Source organism: Vulpes lagopus, chromosome 4, assembly GCF_018345385.1.
Source record: "Vulpes lagopus strain Blue_001 chromosome 4, ASM1834538v1, whole genome shotgun sequence".
Lineage (NCBI taxonomy): Eukaryota > Metazoa > Chordata > Mammalia > Carnivora > Canidae > Vulpes > Vulpes lagopus.
Genome location: NC_054827.1, coordinates 10,551,001 through 10,575,241, shown reverse-complemented (window position 1 = coordinate 10,575,241; position 24,241 = coordinate 10,551,001). Strand labels below are relative to the sequence as shown.

General features: G+C 38.2%; 1 long non-coding RNA gene across 1 annotated transcript in view; it reads right to left on the bottom strand.

Annotated features, from left to right (window-relative positions):
- LOC121489009 overlaps positions 1-21,461 on the bottom strand; it is a 521,107-nt gene extending 499,646 nt beyond the window's left edge. The window contains exon 1 of the long non-coding RNA XR_005987234.1: positions 21,416-21,461. This is a non-coding gene — a long non-coding RNA (uncharacterized LOC121489009). The remainder of the gene's footprint in view (positions 1-21,415) is intronic.
- Between the last annotated feature and the right edge of the window lie 2,780 nt (positions 21,462-24,241).

The following is a 24,241-nucleotide window of genomic DNA, read 5'->3' as shown; positions in this document are numbered from 1 at the left end:
CAAATGCAACCACTCAAAAGTGAAGAGCTCGAAGAGTGGTCATCCCACTCCTCTGGTGCCAAGTTTTGAAGGATGGTGTCAACATTCTGAAATCAGTCGGTTACAGAGAAATTTGTTTCTAGATGTCTATCGCCATAAAACTAGATCAACGGAAAGGTTTTGACACCAATTAGTCATGATTTCTTCATAGCTGAAAACCAATGCATTGCATTCCTTGATATTTCTGTAGCCATGTTTACCCAGCAGGGCAAATCCTGGCCTCAGAATATTCCAGATGCTTCACTTCTATTACATTTGGCATAGTGACAGATCCAGTTTGAAACACAGTGTTGAGAACAGGAGGGCCAGCACCTTACCTCTGTTGACTTTGGTGGACAGGGATTTGGTACCTTAATGAGGACAAAGTTCCTACCACAGCCACAACTGGCTTAGCTTCAGAGAGCTTTGCTACTAAAATTGAAAATAATTCCAACTAGGATATTTTGTTTTATTTTTGTTAATTAGGGATCTTTACCATCCTTCAAAGTATGGAAGCTAACTTTATATTTTGTCCACTGAACTGACTGAATTATAAAAACAAAATAAAAACAAAAATGAAACATAATTACTGCTATTGCTTAGCAGTAGAGAAGTCCCTGCTAACAAGGAACAGGGATTTGGGCAAAGATTCCTTCATAAGGTGAAACAGAACTTTCCGTATCATTTCTGCCTCCGTTGGGTCTTGATTTTTGTTTTAGAACAACCAATGTACCAAATGAATTCATTTTAGGATTTATATTGCTCCTGGAAAATTACTGCCAGATAGATGTAGGAAATAAAAGTGCTATGGGTAAGATTTAAAGAGAGAGCTACCCTTGCAAAAAAATATTTAGTTCTGCATATCTAAGCACTTTCAACTTGCTAGCATTTTGGCACATCATCATTTCTCCAAAAGAACAAGGATACTAACATTAACATTTGCTCTAACACCTGATGAGCTGGACATGTGGGGAGCCTTAGAACCTATTTATGATTCCAAGATAATATATGGAAACCTGGGTATAAAAGAAACAGTGAAAAAGGATGACTGTTTCCTAGTGAGCATGATGAGTAAAGCAGAAAAGAGTCTGAAGAAAAGAGTTAAAATAATTGCCAAAACTGCACCTGTACAATTCATTTTGTGTAATAGACCTGAATAAATATGCAATATTTTCCCATGGAAGGATAGCGTTTTTCAAAGATGTTGATAAGAAGGGAGATACAATTATGGGTAATATGATATTGCTTAAAGGTAATATACTGGTCAGAATACCAAAACACAGCTGATTCTGCAATAGACTCACAGTGCAGAAATAAGAAAACACCATGGTTCCCATTCCAGCCCTGCCAGTGACTGACCCAGCCCACCCAGTATGACTTAGCATCAAGGAGAGAAAATGTGACCTGGGGCACTTCCTATCACTTCTCTGGATCTGTTTCTTTATTTTAAAAGAAAGAGAAAGCACCCAGATAGGGTTTGAGGTGCTCTTTTGTTTTAACACTTGATTATTCTAGTAGTTAAGGGATCAATAATTCAAAAAACTGGACCTAAATCGATAAGGAGCTTCAAAAGTCAGAGGAATCTGGGCCACAGGAGTGTGCCCTCTTTAGATAATTTTTTAAAAAAAAGAATTTTAAAAGAGATTTCTACAAATGGCTTAGAAATTAAAAAAAAAAATAGATCAAATGTTAAAACAAAGAGGTGTTATTGGCTATTGACAAGAGCTTTTTTTTTTTTTTTTTTTAACTTTACCTTTGTATTCATTTTTTGATTGCATGGGGGATCAGCTAGTAGGGTAAGTACAGATAAATTCCACTGTAATTCCCCAAACGTGTTTTCGACTATAGTTGCAACATTTTTCTCTGCAAAATCTTTTCCAGGGCTGATAACATGTGGAACAATGGATTGATTTTAAGTCTCAGCCCTTTGTTTTCCAGGGCCCTCCCTCCAGCAGCGCAGCCAGAGAGCCCGCGGAGGGGTGGGGGAAGGGATGACAAGCAGGGAGCTCACACCTTTCATAATGGCTTGTGAACAATCAAGAGCTGATGGTATTAGTGAAAGGTTATTATTTGAATTAATCATACAAGTTTAAAACAACTTGGCATTTCAAAATGTTTCTAGGTAGGCGTAGTTTCCAAACTGCAACTGCCTCCAAGTGTAAGACTTGGCATGCTGGGAGGGGTGTGAGTCTGTGTGTGTGGAGGAAGGGGGTGGGTAGATGTCTGGAATGCAGCCCCTGTCATCCTTTCAGGAGAGTTAACAGGGACCTAGACAGGTCTGAGCAACTTCATGTTTCCTTCTACTTCATGGTTCTGGGAGGAGTGGAAAGGAAGAGAGAGAGGGAGGGAAGGGAGAGGCATCCCTAAGATTTGGCTGTAACTCTGTGCTGACTAGTGATCTGAACAAACCACTTCCTTTGCTTTGGTGACAGTCCGGGCACCATGCAATGATACGAGAACTTGAAAAAGTGGACCATTCTTGGTGAGGTGGCTGAAATATAAATGCACGTTATCTCTCTCTTAAGAGGCTGACCAATGGTTTCATGCAAGGAACATTAACTGAGTACCCAGTGGGAAGCAGGCACTGGTCTAATCTATATACTAACCAAGGTCTGGGGAAGAGGAAGACGGATGAGACTCGGTCTTGGACACTGAGGAGCTTATACTCTAGCGGTGGAGACAAATATTTTAACAAACCATTTTTGATAAATTATGGAGGCTGATATGAGAGTAGTTTGTGTAGGTTGATGCAAGGTCATGCAGGAGCCCCTTAGCCTGGCCCTGGGAGCTGATGCTTGAGCTGAGCCTTTCAGACTGAGTACGTAGATGGTAATGGTGTTGCCAACAAACTAAGCACCAAACGCATGGGCTCAGAGAGGGGATGGAGGCTTGCCGTGTGCCTCCTTGCCACCGAAACATGACATAGGTTACAGCCAGTGTGAGGACCAGGGTGGGAAGAGTCAATAGGGCCAATTCACTTATGCCTTAACAAAGGGGTTTAGACTTGATTCTGCAAGGATTGGAGCGCATGCAAGTGCTCTAGTGACAAAGCTTTATGTGAGTTTTATGTTCTCTAAACCTATCTTAGAAAGCCCATTCTGGGAGATAGAGGTTTAAAGATTTTCAGAGCAAAGACACACATTATACCCCTAGAGCTCACCAGCCCCAGAATCCCCACCACTCTGCTCTTTCCTACCACTCATTCCCCTTACTTTCCCAAACAGTTAGGTATCACGATTGGTAGTTAAAAATGAGTTGCTCTGGGGTGCCTGGGTGGCTCAGTAGGTTAAGCTGGTAAGCATCTGCTTTCAACTCAGGTCATGATTTCAGGCTCCTAGGATTGAACACCCCTTCCCCATCTCCTACACACAGAGGGAGCTTGCTTCTCTCTCTCATTTTACCCTCTCACTGCTTGTTCTCTCTCCCTCTCTCAAGTACATAAATATATTATTAAAAAATTTATATTAAAAATCAACATGTTCAATAGCAAATGCCACATAGGATACAGAATTGTTAACTGACAAGTCAGTGACGAATCACTACAATTAGAAACGCGTGCATGTAAAGTAGATATGTGTGTTTTGGTCCCTAAATAAAATAAACCAGAGAATTAAAAGCAAAGAAATACTTTAGATGCACTTCATTAGGCAGGGATATTAGTGACAAGGGGTATAGTTATTTTTTGGTGTATGCACTTAATCACAAACTTTTGAGATGGAAGCATAATTGCATTAATTCCTTTTGTGTACGTAGGCCTTGATTTTAGTGTTTTTACTAAAGGTACATTAATGGCACCAGCCCTCCAGTTATTGTCTGATAAGCACATGAATCAAAAAAAAAAAAAAAACAAGCAAAAATAAAGGTAATGGTAGTTTAATGATCCTATATTTTAGAGTCGATGGAGTCATCTATTGTGGTGAATTTATAATTTCTTAGAACATTTTAATAGGCAATAACTCAAAGAGAGCAATATTAAATAACGTAACTTCAATTATTTTCCAAGGCACTGCAAGTGAATGAATTCACTGAAAATTTAAAATGACTACACATTTCTGGGGCATCACATATTTAAGGACACATCATTTCTCAAACACGGCTCCTAACTATGTGTGTAGATTTTCTTGCAACATATCTTAAAAAAGACAAAAAATATATTAGTTGTGATGTCTACTGTAATATGAAGAAATAACTATTCAGCTAGGGATTTGAAATGTATTAGCAAGCATGGTTAGAAAAATTAAAAAATAAAAAAAGACCCCTGAAAGAAAGCAAACTCTTGGAAATTTCAAATGTCTCTGAAATCAATTTGAAAAGTAACTTTTAAAATGATTTTGAAGTCTAAAAACCCTCTCAGGAATATGTACCAAGGCTGGAGAAAGAGTCGATATTTTAAATACGCCTCCCTTGCACAGGTTCCATCGAGCTGGCTTCCTTCCTGCCTCTGTAATATTTATCCATCAACCAATACATATTTATTGTACACTTGGATTATCTACGAGCTTGAACGAACAATTTCGGCTGAGTGGCGGCAGAAAAACACTTAAAATGACTTAGCTGTTTATTTTAACAATGAAAAAAAAGCAACACATTTTGTTCACATTCTTCATTGAAATTTGACACCCAGGTTGTTTTTTAATTGAATATTCATCAATGTACACCTAGCCCAGTAAGATGAGACCCGTATCTCAGTGCTGAGTGGACGCAATACGTTTCTAATCTGTACAGTTCATAACCCCTTGCCTGCCCAGGCATAATGATATTCTAGACAAGAAAAATGATCAGAATATTAGGATGTCAAAAGGCTTAGGCTGTCATCGTATCGCAAAAATTAAAACATCTGCACTTAAAATTGTGTCTGTCACACTATTCTTGCTGGAGTTGTCCTCTCTAGTTCCACCGGGATGAGACCTGTTTTTATTTGGCCACAAATACTACCTGCAGGAGGTTTTAAGCCTTGGCTTAGGGCTAACACACCCCTCCCAGGTATCTCTTTGGAAGAAAGCTCTTTAAGAAGGAGGTTTTTGGTTGTTTGTTTGTTTGTTTGTTTGTCTGTTCTGACATTTAATCACCAGTTTGTTTTGCTTAAAACAGCAGTCACAACTGTAGAAGGTCCCTGCAGCCCTGGGATGCCTGCAATCACCTGCAGTGGCTGGGGAGGAGCATCCATCCACTGGCTTCCAGAAAGGAATCTGACTGGGTCTACATATTTTGCTGACTTTGAAATGGACACTCAGGGCCCTGCAGCACATTTAAAGATGACTGGAGGCGCATTCTCTCAAAGCTTCTTTCACGTGGCCAGAGAAAATTTTGCCTTAGCATTTCTCCTTGTATTGCCAATGACCTTCTTCTATTATGTGTTATATATATGACAACTAAAATTATATATATGGACTGCGACATTTGAAGAGAAAGTAGTAATTACACACACACACACACACACACACACACACACAGACGCACAGAGTCACCGCCCCCCACCTTTGCCCAGGGAAATAGATTTCAAGACCTCCAGGGGATGCCTGAAAGCATCAGACCCTATGTATTCATCCATCCCTATGATGGATTTTTTTTTTCCTATGCAACCATCCCTATCTATGATCAAGTTTAATTTATACATTAGGCACAGTAAGAGATTAACAATAACCCATAATGAAATAGAACGATTATAACAATATGTTGTGATGAAAGTTATGTGATTGTGGTCTCTATCACAGGCTCTCACAACACTTTATTGTCCTGTATTCTCACCCTTCTTCTCGTGATGATGTGAGGTGATAAAATGCCCATGTGATCAGATGAAGGAAATGACACAGGCCTTGTGACAAAATATTACGGGATCCCAGACTTTCTGATGCTACCTCAGAAGCAGGTTGGCTGTGCTTTGCTGAAATCGTCGAAAGCAAGACTGTGGAGAGAGAGAACTTCTATCCATGCACACAAACATTGGACTGGTAACTGCAGCTAATTATCTTGAAAGAAATAAGCTGTAACATGGATTATTCACCCTGTACTTCTGGTTTTCATATTTATAACATAAAAATAACAGAAAAAGAGGCCTATTAAATTTCCACATAAACTTTGAAAGGCATAATCAGAAAAGCTGTAAGAACAGATTATTTTTATTTACCTTCAGTCTGTTCAGGGTTCTTTGTCTCATGATTAAATTCTGTATTAGTTGACTGCAAAGAAAGAAAAAACCTCTCTGTTTATGATCACAGAATATCGCTTTCACATTCACATGAAGCAAGGGCAGTACTTTAACACTGATTCATAAATCTATCTCAGATGTGTCCTATTCTGCCAAAATCAAGTGAATTTTTAAAATAACCATCAAATTCTGAGTTGGAAATTGGTACAAATGCTCTACAGCTGTAGAGCCATTCTTTTCTGTCTTCTAATCTTCATGAGTTATTACTTTGCAGAGAGCATATGATTAGCACTGGAGATACACAAAGGTGACTATTACCACTATGTAAGCAAATAATAGATAAGCATTAGTGTTTTGGCATAAAATTGAGGAAATTCGCATTGACAATCGCAGCTCAAACCAAGCAATTAACCTCATTTCAATGATCAACAACAATCTTTAGTATACCTTATTCATCTGAAATTAGATTTATGAAAAACATGAACCAGCGTCCTATGGGCTACGAGGGAAACACAATCACCAGACAGAAACATCAAAGCTTTTTACTTTGACTCCCTTGATATGTGCCCTCTGAGTTTTACAGATCTCAATATAATTATCATTACACATTTTTTAAAGAATCCCAGTCAAAATGTGGATGATCTTTTTTTTAAGATTTTATTTATTTATTCCTGAGAGAGAGAGGGAGAGAGAGAGACATAGGCATAGGGAGAGAAGCAGGCTCCAGGCAGGAGCCCAATGCGGGACTCGATCCCAGGACTCCAGGACCATGCCCTGGGCGGAAGGCAGGCACTAAACCACTGAGCCAACCAGGGATCCCCAAAATGTGGATAATCTTAAAAGAGCTAGCCTCTAGGTGTAACAATGACTGTGAAAATTAAATAAGCCATATTTAGAATTTTCACTATTTAATAAATATTTACATGGTAAATATTTCTCATTCAGAAATATCAAGGAAAGGATTTATTAATCTATCTAAAATGCTACTGGGGCAGTGGCTATTTTAGTCATGGTCACAGTAGATCCGTGTTACACATTAATTTTATTTTGTGTATTTTTTTGTGTGGAATTGGGAGTTACAGGCTGCAACACAAGCACTTATTTGCTGGGACTTTATTAGGACTTTTCTCTCTCTCAATAATAGAATAATGGCAATTTTGGTAGATGTTTAAAAATATAATAGTCATTCTCGTGCTCAGTTTATCATTGAATAGATATAAAAGTTTCTCAATAATGGTACATATGTCTAACTGCAATCATTGTCAGTCATATGTAGAAACCACTTTTCTTCTACAAAACAGGTTTTTGCTTACTTTACCTATTATGAATATATAACTAAAGAAAGAAGTTTTAGCTTTTTGTTGTCATTTTATTGATATTGTTATTCTGAATACATACGAAGCTAAAGAAATTACTTCCTCAGGTAAAAGAGGAGTTAAAAGTCATAATTGACTTCTCTCCAATTTGTATAATGCAGAAAAGAGCAAACATCTATATTCTGAGCAGTGTTCAAGTTTTTCAATAACCAGGAAGATTATTTAAACTAAAATAATAATGCCATAATAATTGATAACACAAAATCAGAAAGTTAAATTGATTCAATACATATGCATTATTTAATTTATCCCGTGTGCCATGCCTAAACTGCAGGATATGATCCTTGTTCTCAATCTTATCACAAGTCATGAGTAAACTGAGGTAGGTGTACATATTCAGTGCATTTTTTTAACCTCTACTCTATTACCCTCTTACATGGATATAGTAACAGTCTTGTCTTCATTGAAGTTTCTCCATCAGTAAACTCAGTAAGTCAGGTATCCTGTTTTAAGATCACAATTTCCTAGACTTTATGGTTTAATTATTCAACTACTCCCATTGTGACCACTCTTCAACTGTGTCAAAACTCTAATACCCAAAACCATTCCTTTACTCTCTGTGTCAGTTGCCTTCCTGACTTTGTTGTTCCCTCTATCCAGGTTACATTCCATTACCTAACAGTAAGTCTTTTGCCAAGGACCTAACCTGTCTTGCTCCTTTTATCACTATATGGCAATTTCTCAAACTCGGATGAACCCAATACCCCTTTTCTCCATGCTTGCATCTAGGCATCTGAGTTCAGTTGTAGAAACTCAAATAAATGTGAATTATGAATAACTTACTAATGGTTCAGGATTACCAAATCTACCTGGATTGGTATTAAAATGAAGCCAGGATAACCAGACATAGCCATACTCTCTTTGCTGCTTAAGAACCCTGCTACATTTTTCTGTTTAATTCCTATTTCAGATATTGTTGACTTTCTCCAAAGCTATAATTACATCACCTCCTTTTCTCACCACTCTCAGCAGATGTTCAGGTATGCATCCTTCAGGTTAAGTTCAACCGAACTCTGAATACATCCCACCTCACCTACTACTATTCATTGCCAGCTCTATCACCTGTACCTTCATCCTTTTTTATATAGGGATTTTCTTATTATCAACATTATAAAAATACTCCTCTCTCCCCAGACCATGCCGCCACCCTTTTTAAAAGATTTTATTTATTTATTCATGATAGGCAGACAGAGAGAGAGAGAGAAAGAGAGAGAGAGAGAGAGAGAGAGAGAGAGAGAGAGAGGCAGAGACACAGGCAGAGGGAGAAGCAGGCTCCATGTAGGGAGCCTGACGTGGGACTTGATCCCGGGAATCCAGGATCACGCCCTGGACCAAAGGCAGGCGCTAAACCGCTGAGCCACCCAGGGATCTCCCCTCCTTCTAACCCTAAAGCTAAGATTCCATGTTTCCTCACCTTATTTATGAAAATGCTTTTCTAGAAAGTTGTTTATGCTTATTAGCTGCATTTTCTCACCTTCCCCTTACTGTTCCAATCTGGCCTCTGCCTTCATCACTGTACTGTAATGGCTGCTACAAAGTGATCCAAAAAGCCTCCTATTTCTAAAATCATCAGTTGCTTTTCACTCTTCATCACATTTTTAAAAGGAAATTCTACCCTCATTGTGGGGCTCAAATTTATGACTCCAAGATTAAGAGTCTCCTAACAATTGAGCCAGCCAGACTACACACTTATCATCACATTTAGAGTCTCAGGATTTCAACCGTGTTGAGGTCTCTCTCTCTCTCTCTCTCTCTGATTCCTTTCTTATCTGAAATTTCAGTTTCTTCTAAAATGTATTTTTTGGGGCCACTATATATCTACCCATGGCTTAAATTGCCATCCATACCCAGATGACTTCAAACTTAAGTCACATGCATGGATTTCCCTCTGAGTTCCAGATCCATGTGTATACTTGCCTATTTGACATCTCCACTTTTATATTAAAAACAAATCTCAAACCTAGCACATTCAAAAGTGGTCTTGTTGATTTTCTTACTAACATTGATTCTCCATGATACCAACGTCAGTGCATTTAACTTATCGTACTTCTATGCAGGAAAAGGTGTGAATCTACACCTCCCAAATCCAATCCATCAAAATAACTGTTAATTTTATCACTAAATGCCTCTGAAATCTGCCCCCCCTCCACTGCCTTTGATAATCCCAAATCATAATTATATTCATAATATTCTATGCTTAATATCTTTTTATGTGGTCTATATGAATTCATTCTGGCTTTTTTCAATTCTCCACAATGCGGATGCACATATATTTTACCACTTTTTTTTTTTTAATTTATTTATAGTCACAGAGAGAGAGAGAGAGAGAGAGGCAGAGACACAGGCAGAGGGAGGAGCAGGCTCCATGCACCGGGAGCCCGACGTGGGATTCGATCCCGGGTCTCCAGGATCGCGCCCTGGGCCAAAGGCAGGCGCCAAACCGCTGCGCCACCCAGGGATCCCGATGCACATATATTTTAATACATAAACCCAAATAATTTTTGGTATAATCATATTTTTAATATGGCCCATTGGGCTCTAAATGATCTAGCCCTAACTCCCTTTTCAACATCAGAGAGAACCCCTTTCCTATTGCTTTCCACATGCCAGAAAATTGGTCTTCTGGTCCTCGAACTGTTCATTCTCTTTGTTTTCCCTGGACTTTGCACATGTTGCTTCCTCATCTGGATTATTCCTGTCCTCCCACTTTTCCCTAATTAACTCGTACTAAGTTTACATATGATATGGTCACTTGAAACTTATCTTTCTATTCCTTCCTACCCTGATTTCCAAACTAGGTCAGCTATTCTTGATCACTCCATGGCACTGTTCAGTATGGTGTGTGTGTCTGTGTTATGTAATTCATTAAAATGCATATTCTGGCAGTAGAGTGGTTGTAAATATTTTGCTCACTATTGTGATCCCAGTGTGTCAGCCTGGTGCAAAATTTGGAATAGATATTTGTTGGTCGGATGAATGGATGGATAAATTGACAGGGGTAGACTGATGTTGATTGGTAGATACTGATATTTAATGGGCTGTTCCATGTTTATATTAATTATTGTTTTTGATAAATATTATTGAGTATTTTTGGTTTAGTGTGATAATACATTCTTAAGCATGTTTGTCATTTACGTCTAAACCTGGTCCTTGAGGGTACGAGTGTATTTAGTATTTATAACTTGCCAGAGCTTAGCACTGAGGTTATTTTACAAGGGGTAGTCACTAAATGTTTGCTGACTAAATAGCAATAGGTAAAAGAGGAGGTAGCTGGCACAGATTGAAAACAACAACAACAGCAACAACGATAAAACAACAACATAATAATGCACAGTCAGTTTAATAGGTAGAGGTGGGAGTATAATTATTAAAAGAAAAGTCACCGCTCTTTTCTTTTTCATACAACGAAAGTGAAAAAACAGGAGTGGTTTAACATCTCAAGATTATTAGTTGTTTCATACTAATAAACTTCACTCAAGATTGCTCCTCTCCAGTAATGTTGAAAGAAAAATAAATAATTTTAAATGAGACTGTGTTTTTGAGAGGGATAGAGGGAGGATGGATTCTTGACATAAGGGTCTGGTTACTGTTAGGTATTGTAGGATCTCTTTCTCTGAAGATTGTTAAGAATTGATGACAGTTTAAGTATAGTTCTGCCTGAAGCCATAGGAACTAATTGGATGACCCTTCTACTTATCAGTTTCCACTGTGAAGAGTGCTACAGAATTCTCCCTGGAGATGGCCCATAGCAACTAGGACAAAATAGTCACTCGTCCAGGAACTTCAATAATCAAATGTCATGAAATGTATTCCAAAGAAGAGCTCGTATTTATCACTAATATTTGAAGAATCTGGAAATGTTTACTTTATATAATCTGATCATCCTTTATAGCTTGCATTAAGCTGTCATTAGAATTATGGCTATTCCAGTCCTTAGTTTGACATGAGTCACTCAACTCTTCGTGGAGTGGCCACAGGGTATTTATCATGGCATTAGATGCTTGGAATTAGTAGTTTCTCCCTCAGGATTTTTCAATTAGCAAGATAGGTAAAATCAGTAAAAATAAAATCTTTACAGACATATAGTTAAAAGCAGTACATGTAGAGAAGTGCAATCACGTGGGAGGTAAACACGAAATTCTGTAAGCACCATGAACAATGGGAAATATTTGTGGAAAAAGTAATGAAGAAAAGGCTTGGAAGCCATATAGAGAGGAAATGATATGTTTGTCAGATAGAAGGGGGAATTTAGTTAAAGCACTTGGAAAGGCTTCGAAGACATCTATTTCCAAGAGTGGGAGAGAAGAGCGTATTAGCAGACAACAAGTTGATGGATGGGATTAGTGGGAATGGAGGGTGTAGATTTGGTTTATATGCATTCAGGAAATAAACTGATCCTCTGGGATGTCTGTCTGGGATACTCTAACGTATGCACATAGTATCCTTGGCTAGGCTACAGCCATTGTTCCCAGGGGCACTGCTCCGCCCGATACTGCCTATGTCAGAGCTTCTGTACTGGCATAAGATCAGATTCAGTAGAGTTCAAAACTGAGTTTATAACTCTGTTCGGGCACCATATTCTATTTTAGCTGTGTGGCTTGAAATAAGTTACTTCAATTCTCCAGGCTTCAGCCTTGTCATCCATAAAGTGAAGGTGTTGAATTAGAAGTTCTCAACAGAAGCAGTAATGTCCCTGAGGGCTTTTGAAAATTTGTGGATATGCAGTTCTTGGTGTAACAATGCTTGGGTGTACTATAATCCTCTAGCAGGTGAAAGCCAGCGAACGCTACAGACCTGGCACTGCACACAGCACTGGAGATGGAGGAAAAAGTCTCACAATGTGTAGGACAATTCCAGGGTGGATTTGCAATGGGGGAAATAGTGTTTGTAAGTGTCCAAGCCCATAACCTAATTCCATTTAATTATGAACACAAAATTATTTTGATAAAGCTTAAATATGCATAACAATGTCCAGGAGTGCAACAAACATATAATAGAAGATGGTATTTTGTTTGAAATTTTACTAAAGCTATTCAACATTTTATAAAAATCAGAGCACCTATGGTATGTTGCTCACGATATTTGAGTTGTCAATACACTTATATAAGATTTCATTTACAGCTGTGCATCATAGCTGTGCTCCTATGCATAGGCGGAAGATGAAACGAGTTCATAATGTTTTCTCTTGTAGTGGCATGTGAATGAATATTTGCAGAATGACACAATTAATCTATTACAAATTACTTCCACTTCTCCTTTATGTAACTGGATTATACTGTTTTTTGAAATGACTACACACAAGTTATATTTTCTATGAATTTCATTTCATAGAGTTTCTATAATAAACGATTTGGTATAAAAGGGAGATATCAGTCTAATAGGGGTAGGGGTGAGAACCAATGGATGGACAATCTCAAATAACTTTAAGCTCTCAAATCCTTGGATTTATAAGTTTTGCTTTGATCTTCAAGGAAGAAGAAACTCTTAAATGATTTTCACTTGTGATATTCAATTCAATGTCTAAATTCTAGAGGAGAAGAAGATTAACTGAAGCAGACTATATATTTATTTTACCATCTTTCCACTTAGTTCAGCTGAGATGAGAAATAGATATATAATCAGGACATCACCACTAGTTGAGCATCCACTGCATCAGGTATTAATAAGAGCGCCACAGAAATGAAAAAGTATTCGTTGTCCTAATGACATCTTCTAGAAATAGGCAACAGATTTCATTTTCTTGGAAGAACTGTACGTTTTTCAAAAAAATTTTAAATTTTCCCTATTATTCTAAAATTCTATTCTATATTAGAAGAGGAAATGGAAAACTATAGCATAAAGATCTCTCAGCGCATGCCATCCTTCATTGTTGTCACTACTTTGACATCTGGATAATTCTCCTCGCCTTTGCCTTCTGCACACACACACATACAGACCAATCATTAAAGTAATTAAGTCGGGCAAGACCATATCACCTCTATGGGGATGATGTTGAAAGGTTTTCTAAATATGATGGCATACAAATATTTTAGTAGTATAATCAATAAGTTCCATTCTATAGGGCTTTTTAATTTGCACATGTCACTCCTTGAGAGTAAAGCACAATGCAATTGGGCTTTTACAGTCAAATGCCTCCATTTTTGTTTCATATTTCACTTCTGAAATATGACCATCTACTAAAACAAAACCTACAGGGCAGAAAGATTTGCAAATCGAGCAGAAGTGGGAATGTTTGCCAGGATCTCCAGAGCTCTGTGCTGGGTATTTCTTAACCCTCTGTTAATACGACCTTCATTCAAATGACAGAACTGGATGAAGAATAACACATTTGATGATACCTATAAAAGCAAGGAGCTGCTGTCAAAAACACCTGGGATGACAATGAAACTTGAATACATAGCAGGTGCTGTGGGGATGAGGGTAGGAGCTAATGTTTTCATTGTAAATGTTTTCCTTATTATTGTTTAACTTGCAAAAATTATTTGGTATCAAATATCAAGTGATTAAAGAAAAGATGGTATAATTGGTCCAAAGGAGTCAGTACAATTAAAGGAAAGGTATAATGGCCTAATAACACTGGTTCATGGTAGGTGGACAGTCATTTACTCACTTGCTCATTCACACACACTCACTGTCTATGCAAAATAATGTTAGTTGCTAACAGAGCTGCAAAGCTTTATTTGCACATAAAAAGAGCTTTCTGTTGAGTCTAAGGAGATAAGAATATACAGAGGAATATATTCTTATTCCTGTTTCATCATACATTTTTCCACTGAGGTAAGGAAAGATAACTCTGGTCTTTGGAATGATGGAGGGCTCCTTGGAAGAGGTACCATGTGAACTAGACCATGGGAGATGAATAATGATTCCAGCAAATGGCATTCCAGTCAGAGAGAATTGCATCAAATCAGGAACTGCAACACATTTTCTGGAGAATAAGGAATGATTCTATTTGGTTCTTGGGTAGCGTCGTATCAGAAAAGACCAGAAGTTAGGTTGATAACGATGCAGAGAGGGACAGAGAAAGGGTAACAGATTTGGCTTCTATTTAGTAAGTAACTAAACATTAGCAAAGCATGTGCTCAAAGATGATTTTTAGAAAGACAAATTAGCATGGTGAATATGACACTTCTGTTCTCAAGTCTGTGCTCTGGGATTAATAACTTTGAATAATTCTGTGTCATTTTGTCACATCCTAATCATTCTCCAATCCTGAGTAAACTAACTCTCATCTCATATTCTCTCTCTCTCCTCTCTCCCTCTCTCCTCTCTCTCTCTGTCTTATCTCTCTCTCTCTCTCCCATCTCTCTCTCTCTCTCTCTTACTGGTCCTTCAATACAAGATAGTGCTGCTTTGGGAAGGACTCTGTTATTACCTGAGAGCTTCACATGCTCAATGAACATTTTAAGCAAAATTTAACACTCGGTTCTACCTTTCTACTCACAATGGATTGGGCCAAGCATGCCAAATTCCCAGGCTTGCCAGAGGCCTTTAGGGGGCCAGCAATTAGAGCTCTGCCTCACAGGATCCAGAGGGACTAGGTGACTGAGTAGGCTCTCTCTTCAAGTGGTTTCAATAGGAGGACTTCTAGATGATGGGCAGCTGAGAGTAGAGAAGGTAGAAAAGAGAGACAGGGGTCAGAAGAAGTGAGGAATGGGTAGGATATTTAAATAAGTGGCAATCATGAGGAGAAGGGAAAGAGAAGACAGATGTAGGAGGGAAAGCAGAAGCAGAGTGTATAGAAGTGTTAAGCTAGTAGGTCTGACTGTTATCCTTTGCAAGGCCTGCTTACAAGTTCAGCCCTTGGCTGGCATCTGGATACCTGGATTGTGAAATGGGTCTCACTACCCAAACTCGTAAGAGTGGCTCACTACACGATGTCCTTCAGCAGATGAATGGATAAGGGAGATGTGGTCTATATATACCATGGAATATTACTCAGCCATCAGAAAGATGGTCACCTACCACTGACTTCGACATGGATATAACTAAGGGTATTAAGCTGAGTGAAATAAGTCAATTGGAGAAAGCCAATTATCATGTGGTCTCACTTATATTCCATGTGTAATATAAGAAATAGTTAAAGGGACCATAAGGGAAAATGAGGGAAACTGAGTAGGGAAAAATTAGAGAGGAAGACAAACTATGAGAGACTCCTAAGTCTGGAAAACAAACAAAGGTTTTTTGAAGGGGAGGGAGGTGGGGATGGGTAACTGGGTGACAGGCGTTAAGGAGGGCACGAGATGGGATGAGCGCTGGGTATTATACTATATTTTGGCAAACTGAATTTAAATAAATAAAAAAAGAGTGGCTCACTATGTAGAAAATATAGTTTATGCTGAGCACGTGCCTTCCTTTGGGGGGTTTGGAGTCTTGGTACACATCAGGCAATGGGGGCCTACTTGAGCATCCTCCAGTAAAATCTGCAGAAGTAGGTCAATGCGTTTCCTTGGCAGATAAGATTTCACATGTATTGTTGCAAACTGTTGTTGTTTTATTGGGAGAATCAACTGTGTCCTCCATGACTTTACTGGAAGATGACCCCTGGGAAGCTTGTGCCTGGTTTTCTTCAGACTTCACCGCCTGCACCTTTTCCTGTGTGAATGTTGCTTCATATCCTTTTGCTCTAATAAATCATGGCTGTGTCTGCAACTGCAGTCTGAATCTTGTGAGTCCCAGTGAAACACTGTACTTGGGGGTAGTCTTGGGGACCCCAACACACAGAGCTGTTATGATACAGTATAACTCAATAGGGAAATGTATTCATTTTCATAGGTCTGTAGCTGAGGGGGGAAAAAAAAAGCCTAACCAGAACAGATTCGGATGCCAATGACTGGTGCTTGGTGATAGGAGTTGTCAAAATAGTGCTTTGAGATTTGTGGTATCCTGGATCATTCTGCGTGACTTTTGGTCTTCTTTTGGACTTCATGAAGTCTGTGAAGGAATTGAAATCCCACATTTCTTTATTTACAATAAACCCCTGCTACTTAAGGGAAGGCAGACACAGCTCTACTGCTTTCCTAAAAGATTGTAACAAATGCCAAAGCAAATTATATAATCAGGGAAAGTGATTCTGGGACCGGTGCAGGCTTTCCAATGTCAGTAGAGCCTTTGCTGCTGTCTGGCAACATTTCTGTTCTTTGCGTATTTTTGTTGTTGCTGCTGCCTTTTCCCATCTTTATCCAACAACCCGTTTGCTCTATCGTGGCATGTTTGCTAACTTCAGGCTTCAACCTCACTCCTATGATTCTTTGCAGAGGAACTTGATCCTGTCCAAGAAAATGAAAACCCTTAGAGGGATGCCCTCCACCACGAAACTGACCTGCAGGGACTCTATTCTGCCTCAGATCCATTTCCAAGCAGGGAATCACATCATGTCTGTTCCTCTCCAGATGAAATCAAGGACTTAGTTTCTATACTGATCTCCGTCTTTCCCTCTTGTCCAACTTCTGACACTCTCTGTTATCTCCTCTCCCCCAATATGTGTCGTCTTTCCTCTCTACGGCATCTTTTTTCCATGTACACAAAACATGCAAGGCTCACTTACCCCCCAAACAACAAAACAATAAAAAAAAAAAAAAACACTTCATTTGACACAAGCTATCACTAAACAAAGTTTTTGAGAAGAGGATCATCTTCAGCTTTTACTGACTTAAATCTTACCCCTTTCTTGGTTTTTACCCCAGAACTTTACTCCAAGACCCACTAAACTTTGTAACTCAGTGCTTTCTTTCAGTCTTCGATAAACCTGTAATGACTCCACTGACTACTTTAACTCTAGAAATTTTCTTCTCCCATCCATCCCCAATCCTCATTCTTTCCTGTGTTCTCTCGGCCTTCCCTCATGTCCTCAGCAACTTTGTTTGTCCCTTCCTCTTTGGCTTGACTAGCATTAATTGAGGTCCCCTCCTGGTTCTCTTCTATGCTTACACGATGCATCTTCCTGCGTGCTCTACCTTCATTTCCTCACAGAGCTCCTCCACCACCTCTGATGACTCCTAGACCTATTTATCTCTAGCTGACCCTCCCCTTCATGTTTCCGACCTACATCTGCCCAGTTACCCCCTGGATATTTCTACTGTGATAAAAACTTCAAGATAGCATGTCTACAATAGGTCCAGTATTTTGTTCCTAAGATGTAGCCCTTTTCCTTTATTTTTGATCCAATTAATGATATAACAACTACATTCTTCTAAGTGATAAAATTAGAATATACATTCTCAATTTCTTTCTCTCTCCCACATGCAGTCAGTTAAATCCCCAAATCCTAATAGCACTCCTGCTCCCATTCCAAAAACCTCTCTCGAACTTGCTATTCTTTTCCATTGCTACTATCAGATCTCATTGTATGCCCTAACCATTGTTTACTTAGGAAATTTCAAGAGCTTTCTTTCCTACTCTTCTTGCCACTCTCACTATAACCCATCCTCTACAAAATCATCGGAGTTATAATCCTAAAAAAATAATCAGGAGCTTGAGCTTTTGAAGAAAATTGCTTGATTTTGAATCTTAATTTTGTTACTATCTTGCTATGTAGCCTTGGGGAAAGGTACTACTCTATGACAATCTTCTTTGGTGGACCAGAGTGTTAGTAGCTATGGAGATTAAGGGGCTTAACATATGTAAAGTGCTTGCAGCTGTGTCTGACATTTAGTAAGTGATCAGTAAATATATAAATACCTATAATATCCTATGATATTCTTTCTTCATCTGAAAAACTGCTATATCTCTTTGATACCAAATAAACATGCCACATCTGAGTGACACTTACTATAATTATCCCTAAGAGAGCAATAACAGCTTCCTTACCTGGAGGTTTAAAATACATGATTTCACATGGTTATCATAGAGTATACAACACCGTACACCACATCACACAGGTTTTCTCCAGGAGCATGTAAATTGTAGATCAGATTTATATCCATATTCTTAGAATTAATGAATGAAGGAGTGAGTAAAAACTTTGATATAGGCCATTTTGTCGTGATCCAAATTAAGTATAACTTTTTCTGAAGCCTTTGTGATGGATGAAAGTATCAAAAGGCTACATAATCTTAAACAAACACATATCAAGTCAGAATGTACAAACTATGAATATTTAGAATGAATACACAGGCCTTCTCTCAATCTTTTGAAATTTACACTGTTAAGTATGGAAGTTTCCAAAACTATTGTTAGAGAAATAACTGAAATACCAATGCGAATAAATATTTATTGAGCACCTACTGAGTGAAAGGCGACACCAGAGATTTTTCTCACAGTGCTGAAAATATAATTGGATGAAAAAACAAGGAATAAACAAACCAATGAAAGGCAAACTGTCAACGATAAAAAATAATGCCTTATGAATGTTTTCATACTCAGAGAAAGAATGGAAGCATATATCAGTACTGAGGAGAGACATCAGGTTATATGTGTTTCATAAGAGTCTGATGTTTGCCGAAGGCTTGATGGACAAGTATGATTTGAACAGAGTCAGAAGGTAGAAAATGGTGTTCCAGAAAGAGAAAACAGCATTTTACAGATGTATTAGTATAACATGCTTACCATGTTGAAATCCTACAAGGAGTCTGATGAGGTAGGAGAGCAGCCTTCTTGGGACAATTTAGAAAAGAAGGTAGAAATAATGATGGCGTTCTATCAGGGATATCGATCTGGGAGCAGGTAAGAAAGGTTATAAGGCATCACACCTGGAGCATCTTTGCATATGATTCACTTTGGAGCCACCATGACTGATGACTGAAAGACAATTTATTGAATATAATCTATAATGAGACTCTCTAATTTGGAGGCAGGAGCAGATTGGCTGAGAAAAACAGCTTGGTTATTTTGTGGTTGTGTTTTAAATCTTTAAAGATTGACAAGAGAGAATTTCACTCAAGATAGCATGGGCACTGATATTTAAGCAAAGCATTCAACAATACATCCCACTGACTGAAGTAAGGCAGGCACTAAAATCACAAACTCATAACATGAAATGCTCACAGGGATAGTTAGCACTACCCTCTAAGGGGGCAGCTCTATTCAGTTGATCTCACAAATTTACAGTCAGTGCTTCCAAGCAGTAAATTCATTAAAACCAGGAAATTGCTTAATTAGTTTAAAGTGACAAACACTTCTAAAAATAAATGTTTGAACTACATGGCTTCCAAACAAATTTATCACAATCAGAACTGTTATAGTACACCTATAATGACTAGAAAATTAATTCAAGATAATAACATCGTATGTTTCTTAGTTTTCCTCGCCTTCTAAATAAAGAACCTACTTGTTTTAAAGGGTGCTGAATTTCCACTCATCCTTACTCCCTATGGTTCTGAGAGCATGTGACCTTATTTCCAACCCACTTTGTCTGTTTCTTTATTGTCCAAATACATCTATAGATGTGATTGTGGATTATTACACAACAGGGCTGCTCTAGCGTTTTTGAGGAACCTGAGAAAGTCTAGTCCAATTGCAATATGTTAACATTACCCAAACTCAACACTTTTTCTTAATGTGTACAAACACCTACACATTTATGCTTCATTATGGGCTACTTTGCCAGAGGAATTCACACTTTATTAATGTACTAAATAGAGGAAAGTTGTGTTATTCCCATGGACATTTGTTTTAGAAAATTAAAAAGCACATGAGTATGAAATAGCGAAATGTTATTACCACCAAGGATCGCCCCATGATGAAGACCTTCTGATCTCCTGCCACAACCACCCACACCTTCCAGAAGAGGCTGACCTCACCAGCATTCTCCCAGCTGAATTGAAGGTAGTAAATATAGCCGATGAGATATAGATTCAAATTGCTCCTGGCACACAAATAAAGAATAAGGCCAATCTAGAGTAGAGGAGACAACAGTAGCCTAATGCTAAGAATAACAGAAACCAACAAAATGCAAATAGTATATTCAGTTTAGTCTTCCCCCAGAAGGTTTAGAAAAACAGCTGTGTCTTAGAAGACTCCTAGTTTGTCTAGGATGTAAGACACCATTTTTACCTTCTTCCAGGATTACTACTGGGAAGCAGAACATGGCCAAAGGAAAGGACAGGAAGCCATGAGGTTTTAATAATTTGCTTCTCTTCCCAACCCCAGAAGCCTTTCTAGGGAGCAGTTGCTAGTACAGATCTTGTCTACTAGTACCTCTTTGTGAAAAGCACTAAGAAACAGGCACAGCAATAATTTGTACAACACAAATACCAAATGGATTATATCCACATCATATTAACACAGGGCCATCCAATTAAACCTTAAGCAGTGTGTGTAGTATTTCAAGTGTTGAGTTTTAATTTGGGGCTGTATTAAATAAACAACCACTCCAATGATTCACCTGCACATAACATACTTATTTTTAAAATATTGTTCTAATTGGGTTCTAAATAGTTATTTTAATATGCACATTAATTACTATTACTTATAATAGTGTTCCAAAAAGGGCATACATTGTCCACATAAATACCAAAGAAATTCCTTATGATCAGTATAACTTCAAAGAATACTAAGTGAACTACTGGTAATTGGCATGCAGATAAAAGAAAAGGTGTTACTCACTATTTGCAGTTTTCTAACCTGAGTTCATTTTGTATTTAATTTATAAAAATAATATTCATCACAAGTTATAATATTCATTAAAAGATTTTTGAGAGTTTGTCAGAAAGCTTTTAGAGGGTTACTTTGTTGACACTGAAGTTCAGAGAATATATATATATATACGAAATTTGTGAAATCAACAAGAATGTCATAGCAAATATAAAGAATTACTTAGGAAAAACTATTCCTGTTAGAGTTATTATTAAGCTCTATGGAAAAATATGAAAACAAATAAATAGGACATTTTAGCAGCTCTCAATTTTAGAAAAAAGTTTACATATTTACTTACAAGGACTCTAGAAGTTGAAAGAATGAAATCCAATCGCCAGCCTGTAAATTAATAACAACAAAACCTAAGACAATATTATTTTACTCAGACCACTTAATTAAATAAGACAGAAAAAAACATGATTATATGATTTATGACTCAATAATATATACTTATAGCATTGATGATGGTAAATAATAATGGTGACAATAATAACATTATAATTCTTCTTTCCAAAGAATAACTGGCATATGCCATAAATCTCTTTATTTTTTAAAGTGATGTTCTTCCACACATGAAACAATTCCACCTGTCAATTTGCTTATACGCATGCTGAGAAAAACCAGAAGATTAATATAATAATTGAGAATAAAACAGTAGAATCATATTCTGAACTAGCATCAACACATATTCAGGAAGTCAATTAGGATCATAGGAAAAATGATTAGTTACATCATTGTGGTTTTCCAACCAATTTTTACAAGTCATTGTATCTGGATCTGAATGCAAGACAATCTACAGCCTCCCAACAACTACGGACTGATGTACATTTGTAGTGTGGGTTGCTGTAAGCCACTGGGGTGTTGCATTGATGTTAGCTCTGCTGTTCTGACACTCTACCCAGATGCTCCAATTTTGCTTCAGTGACTCAGAGCTGAGTCTGAATGCCTCAAACCATGGGTAAAAAGAGTTATGCTTAACACAGTTAGAGTAGCAGTGAACCAGTATCACCTGCACTAATTTGCAGTCCTAGAACTGGTGTGAAAACAGCATGGTGGTCTTGAGTGGACACTCAGATGGCTAAGGGCAAAATGGAGCATTACATGAATTCAGGTGTTTCTCTTTTGCTTGCTGTCTTTATTTTTTTCTATGCCATATGGCTCAGTGTACAATAATTTTAGGATAAAAGGTATAAATTCTCTGGAAGGGTTTGTATTTTCCTAACAGACTATCTTCTGTCAAGATGTTGTCGATTAGCCATTTAAATGTGTCTGTTCTTGTAAGGTATAATGTTAACATCCTTAAGTTGACCTACATATATCATTGGAAGATTTAACATTGGGTTTTATTAAATCTCATGTCTCTTTTCATCCATGGAAGTTACTATGAATGTGCTGATACACAAAGCATAACCACAGATCTTTAATCCAGGAGGAGTCTCCAACAATAAGATGAGGTTTAAAATGGATTGCAGCTTTTGTGCAAGCTGTGTGTCAAGATACTTGACAGAGTTAAGTAATACAATTGCAAAGTTAAATAACAGAAGGGAGAGGCATTAAGAGGCAAAGAAAAGATAGAAAATTCGTGTTTTCAGATGAGATCTGTGAGGAGGAGGAGCGTCATCTAAGTAGGGAGACATAAGAACCCTCTACAGTTAACAGAAGCTGAAGAGAAATTGATTTGGAAAGAATAGGGGCATAATCATGGTGTTGAATAGTGCATTCAACAATGAGCCTGATTCTTGGAAATGCTGATCTGAAGGTGGGGCCAATAACTCTGAGAGTGACACATGCCGTAATTTCCTCAGAAATAGAGCTACTCCTTACTTCTAATGAGAACAGTCTACATGATACAGTTTCAGAAGCAATGTCGAGTAATAAAATTGAGGCAAGGGGTGAATTTAGAGGTTCATGGGATACATGAAAGTAATAGAATTTCAGTAGAACAATGGAAGCAATGGAAACATGCCACAGATCAGATGCAATGCCATGTTAGAATGTGAGGATAATATGATTGCCTGTCTCCGGTGGAAGGCAGCTTGATGTAGCTCTATAGTTTGCAAAGATGTCGGTTAAAAAGTCCACAAGTTAGGGTGAAGATCAAAAACAAAGAAACAAAAAAAAAAACTTGAAAGTGTAGATAATTTGAAACTATTACAAAAATAAGGAAATGTTGCTGACTTAGTGACAACCTATGTTTTAACAAATATCAGGTAGAAAGTTAATCAATCTCAGTGGAATCATTCTTTTTTTAAGATTTTATTTATTTATTCATGAGAGACACACAGAGAGAGAGAGGCAGAGACACAGGCAGAGGGAGAAGCAGGTTCCATGTAGGGAGCCTGACGCGGGACTCCATCCTGGGTTCCAGGATCATGCCCTGGGCCGAAGGCGGTGCTAAACCACTGAGCCACCCGGGCTGTCCAGTGGAATCAGTTTTGATAGGGAAATCTTGGCTTCTACAGTCCAATATAACAGCGATCTTAAACAGCAGCCCCGGGCATGAGGCAGGTGACCGGTGCTGGGTTCTGAGTGCTGAAGGCGTCCCCCCAGTGCAGGTGACCGGTAGGGGAAGGGGGAGATGTGAACAGTTATAGAACTCTCAGTTTCACATGCTAGAACCCATCCTCAGCCGCTCCCCACTCCACCTTTAATGCCTTAATTTATTTTAGGTTTCTTGTTTTCAGAAGCTATACTCCTGGTTTCCCATCACACTGCCTCTCAATCCTTCTCCCTCTTCTGGCTTCCTTGGTTCTATGCCTTCTGTAGACGTTTCTACCAGCCTGTCTAAGCAACTGGGCTGAGCAACCTCTTAGAATAAAGCTTAGCTTTCTCACTGCATTCAATGCTTTTGCACACTAAGCAGATAAATACTATTTCTTGATTTTGTTCATTACTCCACCTTCTCACTGATCCAAACCCTCTAACCAATCTCTTCTGCCAAGCACCCTTATATACATACACCTCTTCTCCTCTGACCAGTTTGCGAAACCATATAGCAGGAGAGAAATGAGATAGCCTGTGTCTGGTGACTCAAAGATTTTATTTATTTAAGAGAGAAAGAGAGAGAGAGAGAGCATGAACAGGAAGGGGGAGGGGCAGAGGAAGAGGGAGAAGTGGACTCCCT